Raw genomic sequence first — 15,767 nt, 5'->3', positions numbered from 1 at the left:
AAAGGAAGACAGAGGAAATAGCCAGGAGGAAGGACCCTGTGTCCTTCAAGAGTGGGCTCAGACAAGTGTCAGTCCAGGCTCAAGGCCAGTATCTCACAAAAGCTCCAATCTCCAGCACCTCAGACCAGGCCATAGCAGGTCACAGTGCAGGGTGGGGAAAAAACACAACCGGGAGATGGGCTATGGGAGACTCAGAGACAGATCAAAGTATCAATGATGAGGTAAAATATACTGTTTTCCTTTTTTGTATGTTCCTTGGTAATAAAAGTGGAGAACATAGTATTACTACTGTTTTTCAGGACTAATACAGATTGTTCCTAAGGCCAAGAAGAAAGCCAGGGGTGACATGAATGATCCAGCACAAACCTTGCCCACAGTTGCACACAGTGGCACATGGCTACACATGGCTGTACATGGGTGTTGCCTCAGCTGTCACAGTGGTTCACACTGCGCAACCCAGGAGGAGCCGACATTGTGGTAGAGATGCTGAAGATTGGAGAGATACACTCTAATGTGCCTTGGGCCTGCAGGTGGAGCTGAAGGTAAGATGTGCTGCAGGAGTGGAGGCCTCATGGCAAGGACCAGAGCATGTGCCCCTGAAAGCCTTGCCCCAGGCCCTACAGTTTAGCTGGCACCTCTGGGACCTGCGACTGCCCTACCTGTGGGACTGGAGCAGCTGCAGAGAGGAAACGAGCTTTCCTATGCCCACGAAAGCATGACCTCTGCTTCCATCTTCGCCCACCTGTGCCCACATTCTAGTCAAGCCGTGAAAGCACAGGGAGCTCTAGTGTGCCCATGAGCACAGTCACTGGGCATGGAAATCAAAGCAGGATTGGATGCTCCCTGACCCCTTGTCCCTCCAGGACAACATTTTCCAGCTTCCTGTGTCCTTGGTGTCCTCAGAAGAGCAGGGAGGCTCTTGGAAATCAGGATACTGATTGCACATAAGGTTGAAATACAGATCTGGCCTCTGAGAGTAGGAAGCCAGAGCAGGAATGGAGTGGAGCCGCCACGGTGGTGAGGCGGGAAGGCTCTCCACCTCCCCATTAGCGGTGCTTTCCCCTCAAGGCCCCCTGGGCAGGCTCTAAATAGATATTAGCCTGGGCATCGACCTGCATCCCTGCAACTGGCGTAAAGGGCCTGTGAAGACACTGCCGTGCCAGTGAGCCAAGATCAGACTCCTCCCTGTGGCGCTAATGCACTCTGCATTATTGTAAATCCTGCTTTTCTGAACAAAAGCAAGGAGGGTCCCCTGGGGAGCTGCTTGGCCAGGGGGCAGGCAGTCTTAACTTAGCTGCTTCAGATGTATAGGGAATGAGCACTCTGGGCTCCGTAGCCCCATGCCCAACCATAGCCAGGCCCCACTGGTTCCTTTCTTGGTCATTCTGACCTCCCCTTGCTACCCTCCTGAAATCTGTTTCTTTCTTCCTCTCTATCTGTAGGACTCCTGAAGGAGTCAGCTTCTACCAACCTTAGGCCTTCCCATGGCCCCCATGGGCCTTCCTTCACCTCTGTCTCTCACCTCATGGTCCTAGAGGTGTGGCACAGCCTGGGCCTGGCCAAGCAGAGTCCTTTAAGGCCTACTGATGACAGCAATCCAGCCAGGTCATGACAACTACATCCACAGTCTGAGAGGAACTACAACTAGCTGAACAGAGAGAGGCCATTGGGGCCCAACTGGGCTGGAAGAGCTCCCAGTCCAGCCTGGTCAGCGGATACCTGGCCACTGAGAGGCCCCTGGGCCAGCCAGCTTTGCCAGCCTAAAGTCATAGGGCAAAAGACAACTGCCCATTGGCCCTTAGTGGCGGCAACTGCGGGGTCACCCTAGATAACATTTGTCTGTTTCTCCAGATTAGTACAAGCAGCCAGAACAGAGGAAAACGTACATTCTACACAGTGTTTTCTGTGCGTCTTGATTTTCAAGATGTGCCAGATTCTCAGAGCTATCTTCACCGACCCCTACAAACTTTTCTGCTAAACGCAGGTCTGCAGGGCTGTGTAGAATCATTCTCCGAGGGGGTCCGGGGGAAGGTTCTCCCTGTCTCCTCCAGCTCCTGGGGCTCATACTGGCTAGGGAACGACACAAGTCATGACACGGATGGGCTATGGCTCAGCATGTCCACTGGCCCAGTAGAAGCTGCTAGCTGTGTGGCACATGAGGGTGCATAAAAGATGAGATTAGGGAGGCGCAAGACCTAAAGACTAATTCTTGTGTGACAGCACTAGCAGGGGCAGACTCCAAGCTGGAACTGACCCTGTGTATCCCATGATCAAATCTGAGAGGGGCTCCTGTCCTACTACCCTGATCCCTGGGCAGCGAGGGATACAGATGGTCATGGCACACTCTGGGAATACAGCTTGTTTCTATGACAACAGGGCTCTCTCCCATCTCCATCTTTGTGGAAGATTGTGCACCAGGCTTTGGAAATGGGGGTGACAGTCAAGCCAGCCTCCCTCCTACTTTGGGACACTCTGGGATTGTAAGTGGGGGCATGCTCATGCACGTCCCCTCTTCCATGGGCTTCCTTGCCTTGTTTTCCCAATCTGTCTTGAGGGAAAGGTTGCTTTCAAGCTGAAAGCACTCCTATCAAGACCCCTGAGTAGCCTCAGGACCTTCAGGGGGGCCTCGGCTACCGGTTCTGGGATGCTCAGTTGCCCTGAGACAGCAGAAGATATGCTATGCCTCTGGGACTATGGAGGGAGAAAAAGGGCTGCTCCATGCCCACCCCACAGAGGGACATCCTCTACCCACTCTGGGATGACCATCCAGACCAGCTAGCTGTATTTCTGAGAGAATAGCAGGGGCCAAGCCCCTCCCTAGCCCACCACTCCTGTTCCAAGGACTTGAACTCAGAGCTCGCCCAGGATGGATCTGTAGTGCTGTCCCTGACACCTCTCAAATGAACACCAGATCCAGGGAGTGTACTGAAAGATACTGGGTCCCAACATACTGATCCAGCCCAGGCCACATCCCAGTGTGGTCAGTAGAAAGTGTTCAGAGTACTGACCTTCCCAGGCTGGGGAGGAAACAAGCCACAGAAGGAGCTTTCCAGTCCCCAGGGAGCACAGCTGGTGGTCCAGTTCACTTTGTGTAGGTTTGTTCCCTGAGGGGTGAAGCAGGTTGGATCTTGGCCTACAGCACCCCATTCTGTGCTCTCCACACTGGCCAGAGGTCCTGATGCTGTCTGCAGGAGGCCTCAGGTAGTGTGTCCAGCGCAGTGAGGGCTGTCGGAGTAGAACTGATTTTCCTGGAGCCTATGGAGCTCCCTAGTCCTCAGCCTACAAGGGCCCTGGGTTGTGTATCACCCAGAATTGGTGGGGGTCACCAAGCCACCAATGGATGTGGACTTTGGACTTCTGGGAAAACTGAGGCCCATGGAGAGGTCCCCACTGCAGCATTGAGCTCAGACCACTATGTACGGGCAGTTTACTGAGGCTGGCCTCAGACTAGATGGGACAGGAGAGGCTGAACTCTAGCTGTGTCTTCTCACTTTGTTCCTAGTGTTATTTTGGATCTAAGAAGAAGGTTCCCCTTTGTCTCCACCCTGTGCCTGGGAGTCCATCACATCTTTAAAACCACAGGCGGCTGCTCAGAGAACTTAGTCCTCTTCCCTGAGAGCAGAACTTATTGACTAGCAGCCCCCCTCCACCAAGCCCTGACCCTGGCTGTAAACCCTGCCTCCCACCGTGGGTGAGGGCTCCCTGACCACTGTAAAGGAAGAGGGCTGTGCAGACCCCCCCATTTAGAGCGGAAGCAGTGCCTTAGCAAGCGGCAAAGCATAAATATTGGAACCTGGGGCTTATCCGCCCCACCAAGCGGGAGACGCGCCGGATGCGCGTGGCGGTTGCCTGGCAACCCCCTGCCTGCGCCTGAGCCCCTTCGCCCACGCAGCTGTCCTTGCCTTGCTCAGCACCTCCTGCCCATGGGCTCCTGCTCACCAGGCCAGCTGGAGGGAGTGAGTGTAAGACACTCCAGTGTCTTCCTTGGTCAAGCTCCAGTCTTGTCGCTTAGGTGGGCTTTTGGCTGTTTGCCCTGATGGAGGAGGGGAAGGAGCCTCTGCCAAGTCCACCTGACAGGTAGGGGCATCTGCAGATCAAGCTCACATGGCCAGTATCCTGATACCTGGAGCATCTGACCTAAAAAGATGAACAAATGGGGGTTCTGCCTCACCCAGAGCCCCTGCCCTCAATTAGGCCTCCGAATGCCCCTGGTGTGAAGCTCCTTTGCCATCCTCAGATGGAAACTGAGGCAAAGAGAACTCATGCTTGCCCAAGATCACACAGCTGTTGGCCCACAGAGGTTGAACAGCTTTTTGAGAAGAGGAAATCCAATTTTAGACACACACAGCCCCCACTCGTGATGATCTGAGGCTCAACTGGTCGAGTGTGAGGCTCCTAATTAAAGATAATGACATCATCCTTATGGGGGTGGGGGCACTCAGCTGTCTGGGCTCTGGGAAGTGACCCCACTCTCAGCTGATGATGAAGGTCACCTGAAGTCACGATGCTGAGCCAGGGCCAGAATCCAGATGCAGGTCAAATATGTCTCACCCATCTCAAGAGGCTCTGGGGAGAGAAGTGCCCCTCCCCACCCCAGGACTCAGCTTGGAGCTCCACTTGTACCTGTTCACCTTCACAACCTCCCCCCGCCAACCAGCCCTGGGCTGCCTCACCCTCCAGTCTGGACCTGGAGATGCCTTGGGCGCAGAGCAGGTGGAGTCCTGGATAGACAGGAATAAACCAGGTGACAAGTCACAGGACTGTGATCCTGCTCAGGAGGATGCAGAATGTTGAGGGAGGAAGGCACTTTGGCAGACTCCTCTAAGTTAGGGGTGTGTGTGGTACCCCTAGACCTCAAACAGGAAGCTGTCTCACCTCTTCCTTGAGGTCTACTCTGTGTGCTGTGGCATCTGGAGTGTCCTGCTGATCTAGGGCAAAGGCAGCCATAGCCATGGAGGAAAATGAATACATCCTGGCTCCCTGCTGCAGGAGGCAGGGCAGGCACAGGCAATGTCTCCCTCTCAGGTGGCAGCCTCCTCTCTGCTGTGAGAGCCACTCTGGAGGCCATCTTGGAAAATCTGCTTCCAGGGTCCTCAGCTCAGGCATGTGAAACTTTCAGAAGGCCCCCTCTCCTGAGGGCCTGGACAGGGAGCTGAGGCAGTTTGGAAATTAAGGAAATTAGTTCCTTGTTTGGTAATTAAGAGGGAAACAGGTCAGTCACACCAGCCCTAAGGATGGAGGGGCCGCACGTTGCACTGTGGACCTGACAGCTGATGGGTTTCTGCCTGTATGGAACTCTTCCAGGGTCATTAGGGCAGGTAATCCAACATGGTATTGGGCCCCAAAACAACATTTCACTCCCAGGCCAACTTCCATCTTCTAGTCCCAAAATAAACATTTTTGTCTCCTTTTCATGCATATACTAACCCTCTAATCCTCTCCCAACATGATGCTTCACCTGCCCATGCAAACTCTACCCCTAATCCAACCTGATAAAAACTCTGCCCCTAGCTCTCTCCTGTAAGGGTTCTTGCGTTGCTCCTGCAGCCCTCCCGCAACTAGCAATAAAGGCTTCATTTACCTTTCTCCAGCTTCTCATTCGCACCTGAGGAAGGAAGCTTACAAAAGTATCCCTTAGGCCGGGGAGATGGCTCAGTGGAATATGCGCTTCCCTGGCAAGTGCAAGGGCCTCAGTTCAATCCCCGGTTCCGCCAAAAAAAAAAAGTATCCCTTAGGCTCCTCTGAGAAACATGCCGCTGAAATCTCTGAGTACTCCCAGAATCCTCAGCAGATGTCCAAGGATCCAGGGACTAGGTCTCACTATGCCCCCCCCCCCAGTGTCAATCACTAGGCCAAGCAGAGACCACTTGAGGTTTTCCCCAATTCAAGAAAACTTCCAGGTCAACACTTCAGAGAGTGGGAGAAACAAGATGGGGTGATGAGGAGCAGCAGGACTTTGGGTGCCACTGTGGCCCAGCCCTGTTCCTCCCTGGCACTCCTGCAGTGCCACACTACCTCTCTGCTTTTGGAATTCAGTGGGTTTAGGCAGAAGAATGGAGGGCTCTCACCATGTCCTATCAGCAATCAGAAAGGTAGTGGTTATTATAAGGGTCCCCCCCCCCTCTGGTTTTGAAAGAGGATTGAAAGCAAGAAATCATTTTGCTTTTTTTGCACTGGAGGATAAATCCTTACAGTAATGGCTTCCCTTACTGTTTCTCTGTCCTGCCCAAGCCTTAGCCCTCCTGTGTCAAGGGAGGCCAGAACACAGGTCTAGGTTGTGTGGCTGGTGATGCATTTGTTCTCTGTGGGATCTGGCTGAGGGCTAGGGGCTCAAGACAGGTCTCAAGCACAGCCCCCTAACTACACCTTGCTGGGAACCCTAAGGGAGTCCTTGGCAGTTCTCAAGGGGCCCAGGCTGATGCACCCAAAACCAGCCCTTCCTGGGTTTTTAGCCTCGTTTCTTACCCCTAACATGCACAATAGGGTAATACAGTAGGTTCTGGGGGACCAGAACTCTTCCAAGCCTGATTCATAAGTGACTGTGTATTTCTAGGATCAGGCTGTGCCACACTGCTTGTAGGGAAGGGAGGGCTAGGATACCTCCCACCCCACCCCAGCTGTGTTATCTGCTTAGTTCTTAGGCCATGGATGGGTTAAGAAGTCACCACCTTACAAAGTGTTTGGGGAAGTGTGACCTTTTACCCTAAGGTGGAGCTCAATCGGTGTGGCCCTACTGTGACTAAGCTGCCCTATATGGGACTGAGATTCAGTATCCAGTGTTCCACAGCCAATGGGCAAAGGCTCATGGGAAGCCAATAGGTTCTTCCTCCTCCTTGTCCTGGGTCCTAGAGGACAGGAAATCTGCATCCGTGAGGAACCTCTATAGCCCCAAGCCTCAGGAAGACAGGGCCATCCCATCCATGTCATTGTCCTCAGCAGCTAGAGCTATAGATTCTGGAAAATTTGCTCCACAATCCTCCAGCCTGGGTCCCCATGTAGATCCTGCAAGTTCCAGTCTCATTATCTTCTACCTCCAGGCGTACTCCAGCCCAACCCTGCCTGCTTCCTAGAAAGGCTAGCAGTGCCTCCCTGCTCTGTTGCAATCCAGTGAGTTTGTCTCCACCTCTGAGGCCAGCTTAGTCTACTAACTGGGCACTGGACCATCTTCCCTCAAGGGGCCAGAGGGATCTCTTGTTATCTACTTTTTAAAAATTTATTTTATTATTATTATTATTATTTTTTTTTTTTTTACAAAACCAGGGATTGAACTCAGGACCTTGACCTTGCCAGGGAAGCACTTATTCCACTGAGCCATCTCCCCGGCCAGGATCTCTTGTTTACATGCACCATATGGGAAAAGGCTCTTTGGGGATCTGGAGCCCCATCCTGCAGGCCCTGAGCCAGGCAAGTAGCCTCACCAGCCAGAGGAATGCAGGCCAATGTGTCTTCCCAATGGAGCTCCCCAAGAGGGCTTGGATCTGAGTCACTAGGAAGCCCCACAACAGGACTTCAGATGCCCTTGGCCTGGATTGACCTCCACCTGTGCCTTCTGATAAGAGCAGGGCCCCTATATGTCCTGAGTCCAGGCCTGGGCAGAAGACAGCCAGGTGTCTCTGACTTGCAGGAGAATCAGGGGGCTGATGGTTGGAGGCTCTGCAAGGTAGGGCTTACATCAGAATCTCTGTACTCCTTGGGAGGGATGCCCTTGACCTGTTAATCAGGGTCTCCTGGAATACATCAGGCTGTCAGCCCTTGGCTGGGGCTGCTAAGGAGTCAGAGGTTGGGTCTTCCCCAACTTCTTCTCCAGCCTCACTGGGGGATGGGCAAAGCTCAGGAGAGCCATTCTTTGTTACTCCAAAGTGCTCAGACTATGACAACTGAGGAATATCTGATGTGTGTGCTTCTCCCCAAGAGCATGATGTTCTTCTGCTGAGTTTCTGCCCTTGTATGATAATACCATGTTTGGCTTCTCTCACCATGTGAAGCTCCAATGCTCAGCCTTAAACTTGCTTTTATTGCTGTGCATTTCTGGGGATGGAACTCAGGGCCTTGTGCATGCCAGGAAAGTACTGCATCACGAATTATACCCTTAAACCCCCTCAGCCTTAAAGACACTGAAATCGAGAGGGCATGGTGTGGGGTGCTGCCTGGGCATGAGATGTTTGAAGGCCTGCAGATGAAAGTGAGGTGCAGCCAGGCTGAAGTCCACTTGGGTATATGGGACCCTCTCTGGGCTATGCTGCCTGCAAGAGGATTTCATGGAGACACACCTTCCCGCTCAGTGACCCTTCTGCTGAACCACTGCACAGCTACACTGCCTGAAGTGTAGAGGTCTCAGCAACACCAGAGTATCAGGCTGACGGGGGAGCCTTCACCCACCAGGCAGGATTCCCTGGGCCTGGGGCAAGAGGTAGTGCATTGTGGGCCTATGCCTGCCTCCACCAGCCCCCTGCTCAGTCCTCCCTGGCCCACATGGGCTCTGGGCACAAGCTCCTGGGCTAACCTTATTCTGGCAAGCCTGCTGCCCTGTGATGGTGTCAGGAGGGCCTCACCACAGCTGCCTGTGAGCTCCTAACCATGGCCATTTCTGTGAAGACCTCCTCAGCCAAGCCACTCTAACTCTGTTCACAGAACAGCCAGGAAAGTGAAGATGGATGTGGTAAGGCCTCATGGAAGAGGCACAGGCAGACATAGTTGCTAGGCTGGGATCTCCACAGCTCCCTGCCACATGGCCCAGCTACCAAGCATCCTTGTCTAGGATGTGCTGTATTGGCTTCCCAGCTTGAGCTCAGCTCAGGACCCCTGTGACCAGCAGCCTAGCCATCAGATGGAATCCCCACCTGGCCCTTAACACCTCCAGAACAATAGCAAGTCAAATGAACACTTGTCACCAGCCAGTCCCTCCTTCTGAGGCATCAGATGTCCATCATCTCACTTAGCCTTACCCCAGGAACTATGTTCACTTTGTCTGATATTTTCCCCCAGCCCTTTCATCTCTGTAGAGAAATAACTGCATGCAGTGAAAAGCTAGACTTTATGGCACAGATTGCATGGGAGTTTGAAGACTGAATAGGAACTTGATGGCCAGGATGAGGAAGGACATTCTTTCCAGAAAGAACCACCATCAAGTCAGTCTGCTGGTGTGAGCAAAGGGAGGTTATGTTGAATACACATGTCCTTCTGTGGTCACCAGTTTTACTGTGCTATGAGACAGATTTGTTAAAGATCAAAGAGCACCATTCAAAAGTTAATGAAATGACATTTCAGAAATGATCAGATGACAGGCCAGTCAACAAAAACCAAGGAAAGAGATCTCTGAGTCTTTCCAGAAGCCATGTAATATCTCTCCTTCCTCTTACCCTGCTGCAAGTGACTGGGTGGTAACAGGGCTTAGTGCCCTTTGCTCACTGTAATCATCCATTGGACAGCAATTCCAAGTCTGAAGCCAGAAGACATCTGAAACTGCTGGAGACTCCGCATTCTGGGATGTTGTCTCTGGTGGGAAGCACAGAAGAGGCTGAACAGTGGCCCCAAGACAGTCACGTGCCCATCTGGACCCCTAAGGCCTGGGAATATGACCTTGTTGGGAAAGGAGTCTTTGCAGATGTAATTAAGTTAAGGATCTTAGGATAGGATCATCCTGGATCATCATGTGGATTATCTGAGTGGGCCCTAAATCCAATGACTTTGTTCTCAGAAGGGACAGAAGAGGACACAGACAAGGATGATGGCATGTGATGACAGGACAGAGATGGGACTCATGTGGCCACAAGTCCAGGGATACCTGGAGCCACCAGAAGTTGAGAGAGGCAGGAGGGACTCTCCCCTAACCCCTAGCACCTTTTGGGGAGCCCAACCCTGCCCCTGACTTAGTGGGAGACCTCTGGTTTCTAGGGATGGGAAGACTATATCTTTGTTTATTCAGTCCTTGAAATTCACTGCTGTTTGTTATAAAAACTACAGGAATTCCATTTGTGGATGAAGACATCAGCCATAGCCCTAGGACCAGGGGTGGGGTCCTTCTTGCCACACATGGAGCCAAGATTTCCCTGAATGGAGCTGAAGGCTAGTGGGGCCAAGGTGAGAGGATGCGCCACCACTGCTCTTCTACCCCTTGTGCTCTTCAGAGTCCTGGCTCCAGTCCCCACTCTGAACCAGTTCTCAGGTTTAGGGATAATTTTAAAGTATCTGGGATTTGGGGATGGGGAGTCCAAGCCCATTTTTTTAATGTCTCCCTCCTGGCAGGGTGGATTCAGGGACTCGGAGTCCCCTGCTTGGGGACTGGCACCTACATCTTAGCCTTGGAAGATCTAACACTACAGATACCCCAGCCTCCATATTACACACAGTGTGCCCCACAGGGCCAGGAGTGGCTGAGAAAAGTGTCAGCCTTCGGTGCTCTATTTACTCCTTCTTATCACAAGGGAATAAAACTTGAGCCCACTGGTCTTGTGCCCAGCTCCAGCCCCCAGGCTTGGTACCCACCAGAATGAATCCCCTTGATCTAGACCACTTCCTTTACCCACATGTGGCTGGTCAGAGGCTGTACAGGACAGATGTACTGTATCTGAGCCACCTGCTTAATTCTGAAATTTGTTTCTTCTGTCTGATCAAAGAGTGCCATGAGATCAAACAGTTCATTAAGAGCCTGGCTGGGGATGGGGATGGGGGGATGCTGCTGCTGCTGCTGCTGCTGCTGCTGCTGCTGCTGCTGCTGCAAAAACCACCAGATTAACAGCAGGCTTGTCCCTCAGATCCAGCAGAAGCAGAGAGAGTCTCAGAATGGGGCGCTGGTTCCTGGGTGCCCAGATGACCACTCTGTGTGTAGGCCCATATTTTGGGTTAACACATTCATGCTTACCTCAGGTTCGGGCCACCCAAACATCACCATCCACTCACCAGTCCTGCCTGCCCCTTAAGGCCAGGGGCTGCTGAGGAAGCCCAAATTGTGGCCCACTTGATGGGCACCTACCTTGTTCATGGCCCAATCAGTGTCTTGTGCTGGCCTCCTGGCCTAGCCAAACTGGCCTTGTACTCTTTCATACAAAACACAGGAAAGTCTGAACAACAGGTTCCATGTAACCTAGTCTTTTACCTCTAAGACCTGTATCAGGCACCAAGTAGAGCGAGGGATGCCAAACTTCGCAGGAGACAGCCCTGTTGAACATCGGTAGAGACCCCAATCCTACCTCCTGTTTATAGGCCACTGCTCCCAGGCTTCTCCTGTGTGTCCCCTGAAGCATGGGGGTGGGTCTGGCTCACTAGAGGGACACAGACTCTAGGGGGGTCCTTGGGGGAAGCTTGTGTTTGTCTGTTGGTCCTGTTGGCCCTCACCTGTTATCTAAATGCACCTCCAACAGTGCTCCCTGTGGGAGCTGCAGCCAGGATGGTGAGGACTCATACACGCCCATCCATCCTTCCCTCCCTTCCTCCATCCACTCATCTTTCCATCCATGCATCAGTCCACCCACCCACACTTCTATCTACCCTTCATCTATCCATGTGTATTGGCTGGAGGTCCCCTACATGCCAACCAAACAGAGCAGCCCAGCCTTGTCCTTGGGGAGATCATGCTCCAGCAGTATGGGTACCTACTTGTCATCATATTGGCCTTATCCAAGTATCCTGCCTCAGCCTCCCCACCCCTAACTTCAGATGGTCTCATAGGTGAGTCTGGAGCCCCCTCCCCCTCAGCTGCCTTGCCCCAGGCCCTGTCCAAGCCCAGGCCTGGCTGGATTGCTTTACAGAGGACTGATGGGATTAGGAAGGCTACCTCCTATGTCTCCTTACCTGTAGCCTTTATGCAGCCCAAGGGCTAGACCCCAGGCAAGCCTCTTCAGGGAGGGCCAGAGCCAGAACCAGGGCAAAGCTTCCATAAAAGGCATGGTCCTCACTGTACAGAGCCAGCCAAAGGACAGTGAGCAACTGTCTTCCTGCCTGAGACTAGCAGCTTCAGGAATCTGGGTCAGGCCTCCTCCCAGCTGTGTAGCTGCCTTCCAGGTCAAAGAAGACCCCAGTGTTTAGGCTCTGCACCTTCTGGATCTGTCCAGTTTCCCTCTGCATCTCTTCAGTAAACATAGCCAGGATGACCAAAGCAGCTGGGTGGAGGTCCTGGGCTCCATGCCCAATATTTGCATAGGGACAACTATTAAACCCCTATTTCGGGTGAGAAAATTGAGGCTTAGGAGGTGAAGTCACCTGCCCAGGTCACTGGGCAGCCCAGCCAGCTGGCAGGTCCCTGTAACCTCACTCCCAGTGGCCTGAAAGAGGCCTGACAGAAGTAGGTTCACAAGACCCCCTGACTGCTTACCCTAGAGAACTCCAGGGTGAGGCTTCCCATCTTAGCTTCTCCTCTGTCCTGTTAATCCTCCAGCCCTGCTCATGCCCTGAGGCCCAACACAGGACTCCCCCAGACCCAGGGTGGCCTCAGAAAGCAGCATGGGCCTGGCCCAGGGTGTGAGCTTGGTCGCTCCAGCTTTCTGGAGTCTGTGAGATGTCAGGAGGGCTGCTTCATGCTTACTTCCTCCACACTGAGCTGATATTCCCCAGGCCCAGCACAGCCAGCCACGTGGGGTTCTCTGTGGGGGGGGGAGTGGCTATCCATATTGATCTGACCCCAGCAAACACCTCAGGGCCCCACGCTCACAGGGCCCCGTCACTAGGCAGATGGGGAGGAGGCACAATCCACCAAGCACTGCAGAGGCCCAGGGCAGTTTCCTGGCCTGTTCAGAGCTGGACAACAGAATGAGGAGACCCCTGTGGGGAGTGGTTTTGCTGACTAGGGACTGACAACTGCCATGACTGATAGTGGGAGAAGATCCTAAGTCCTGCAAGCTGGGGCCACTATTGATAACGGAGGGCCTATTTTTCTGGCCCAGGAGGCTACAGGGCCTAGATGCACACCTCACCCTACCCAGATGTGTAGTCCTTTGATGATACTTCTGGGGACCTGGGAGGAAAAGCACTCCCTCCCAGGAGCCAGAGAAGCAGGTTCCCTGGTTTGGAAGGAGGAATGACAGAGGGAGGGAAACAGTGAGGTAGGTCTGTGGGTACCTTTTCCTTGAGGAGGGCTCAGCCCACTGTCTTGATGGCCTGAGGAATGTCAGTGGTCCCCAGAATGACACCTACACCTCTCCACTTGGCTCCTACTTGGGCCTCTTTGAGTCAATGCTGGGCTCCAAGTCAGGAGCTGGCCAGTGGGCGCTGCATGGTGCTGGCAGCTGGCCCTCCCAGCAGCTCCAGAGACAAGGAAACCCCTCTGCTGGGCTGAGTCAGCACCAAGCCAACCCAAGAGGAGGCCTTACCCTGCACCTGCTGTGTGCCTGGAAGGCAGCATATATCTTTTTTTTTGGGGGGGGGAAGGTGGGGGAGGTTCTGCAGCCTTGGACTGTCCTGCCATCACCTGCCGCTGTCACTGGGCTCTCTGTCAGTTTGCCTTGTTTAAATATTTAATCCAGTTAAACATTAAACCTCTTTCAAGCCCCAATTACATCCTGATCAATTCTCCCAGGTGGTTTTGTAGTGGTCATTCCACCTCTCCTTCCCCAACCAGAGGACTCCAGGTTGGGGGCAGAGCGGGGAGGGGAGAAGCCCAGAAGAGGGAGGGAGGAAGAATGGTCTGGGTGGAGAGAGACCGAGGGGAGAAGAGATATCAAGGAGGGGAAGAGAATGTCCTGGAAAGTAAGGCACACTCCTTAAAGGGTGGTCTTGTTCTGGGGATCACTTACCTCTCAGCCCTGCCATCCCTAAGAAATCTGCCAGAAGGAACAAAAGAGGACTTTGGTTCTTCCCCCATAGGATGGTTTGAAGCCCCCAGCATAGTCCTATTTTCCTGGCCCCCTTGGAATTCATTGACACTTTCCCTCAGGTGTGTGTGGGGCCACAGTAGGGGACCTGAGAACTGCACTGATTTCTGTTTAAAGCTGAATGGAAAGTATGAGGTCTTCGCACATCCAAAGCAGCAGGGGAAATAGTCCTTCTTTGTCATCCTCAGTTAACACCGTTGACATGTGTTCTGTGGCTGCGGGTGCTGGAGATTGGCACAAACCCTTTGCTCAGCCACAGCCTTTGAGGTGCTGGTTTCACTGCTCAGGGGTGCCGGTCACCCAGCAATGCAGGTATGTGCCGATGCTCACAGGGCTTATCAGTGCTCCTTAGATAAGACATGCCTCGCCAACAACTTACTGGTAGCAGTAAAATGTGATGCTGCTGATTCTAAGTCTCGTATGAACAAATGACCATTTTAGTAACCACTGCAGTGACAGAGATTTGGGGGCAGGGCTGTGTCTGAGTCACTCTTCCCATCCTGCCCTCTCTGTTATGACCTATGGCTTCCCTTTCCACCAAACTGGGGTTCTTCCCCTTCCAACTAATTGTAAGTTTGCACATTTAACTTTTAGTAGTGGTGTATAACAAGTGGGTCACTGATTCTTTGGGCATCTGTCTCCTGACTCCTAGGGACCAGCTCTTACCCAGGCTCATTGTCACCTACTCATGCACCTGCTGCAACTCACTTCACTCCCCTGATCTCTCATGTCTCACCCTGGATGTTTCTCAAGTCACTCCAGCCTGACTCTGCTTTCTAACCCCTGGTGTTTCTGTCACTTTAACTTGACTTTGAGTCTGAAATCTGGCTGACGGACCTCCCCTGTTATTCTTTCTTAAAACTATCCAGGCCACTCTTGGTTCTTTATTCACCCAGATAAACTTCAGTGTCACCTTGTCGCAATCCAAGAAACACGTGTTTGGAGTATGATGGAAATTGCATTGAATGTCTAATTTAATTTGGAAAGAGTTGCCAACCCATAATGTCATCTCTTCTCAGGAATGAATATCTCAGTCCCTCAAGTCTTCAGGTCTTTTTTGATGTCTTTGAAGACTGTGCTTATTATTTTCTCTGCAAATGTCATGTACATGGTCTTTCTTACTGAAGTACTTCTTGTATTAGGAGTTGGGATGGAGACATCTTAAATTGTCTGATGCCCTTCATGTTGTGTGGGGTCTACTGCCAAGCATAGGTTCTGGATGGGCAACCCCTTCTGGTAAACCTTTCAGTATTCTTCTGTTTCCTGGCCTCTCTCTGCTGCAAAAGAGTCCACTGTGGGCACACCTGCCATTACTTATAACCCTCAAGCTTTCCTTTCGACACGGCATTGAGTTCCAATCTTCATTTGGGTTTTGTAGGTCTCTTCACTGAACTTGAATGTGAATGAGCTCATACTTAATCTGTTTATTTCTTGTATCTGAGGATTATAGTCATTCATTGATTATGGAAAAATTTCAGTTGGAACACTGGCTATTTCCTCTATTCCCTCTTTATCTTTCTTCTGGACGTTCTAAAGCAGAGTTTACTAAGTTTTCTTGGAAAGGGCCAGATAGGATACACAGTAGACTCTGTGGACCTGAGGTCTCTATGGGAAAGCACCCTTGGATTGAGTGTGAACAGCTGGACAGGGTTGCACCAGTAAAGACAGCTCACCTCTCACTTGAATGTGGCTGGATGCCCCCTATGGTGGATGTCTACCAGGTGTCTCCATCCTCAGGTATTCTAAGCTCTTTCTTATCTGCTATTTCTCATCTGTTCTGTGGGCACTGAGTTGATTTTTCACAGCTTTATCTTCTAATTCACTAATTCTCTTATCAGCTATATCCAAATAGTGCTTTTAACTCCTCTCCAATGGCATCATACTTCTTTCCTTAGGGTTCTAATTTCTTTTGTGTGTGTGTAGTTTTCTTTTATTCCTAATCTTCAACACATTCTTTTCCCA

Source organism: Octodon degus, unplaced genomic scaffold (assembly GCF_000260255.1).
Source record: "Octodon degus isolate 3935 unplaced genomic scaffold, OctDeg1.0 scaffold00021, whole genome shotgun sequence".
Taxonomy (NCBI): domain Eukaryota; kingdom Metazoa; phylum Chordata; class Mammalia; order Rodentia; family Octodontidae; genus Octodon; species Octodon degus.
This window is presented reverse-complemented; position numbering follows the sequence as displayed.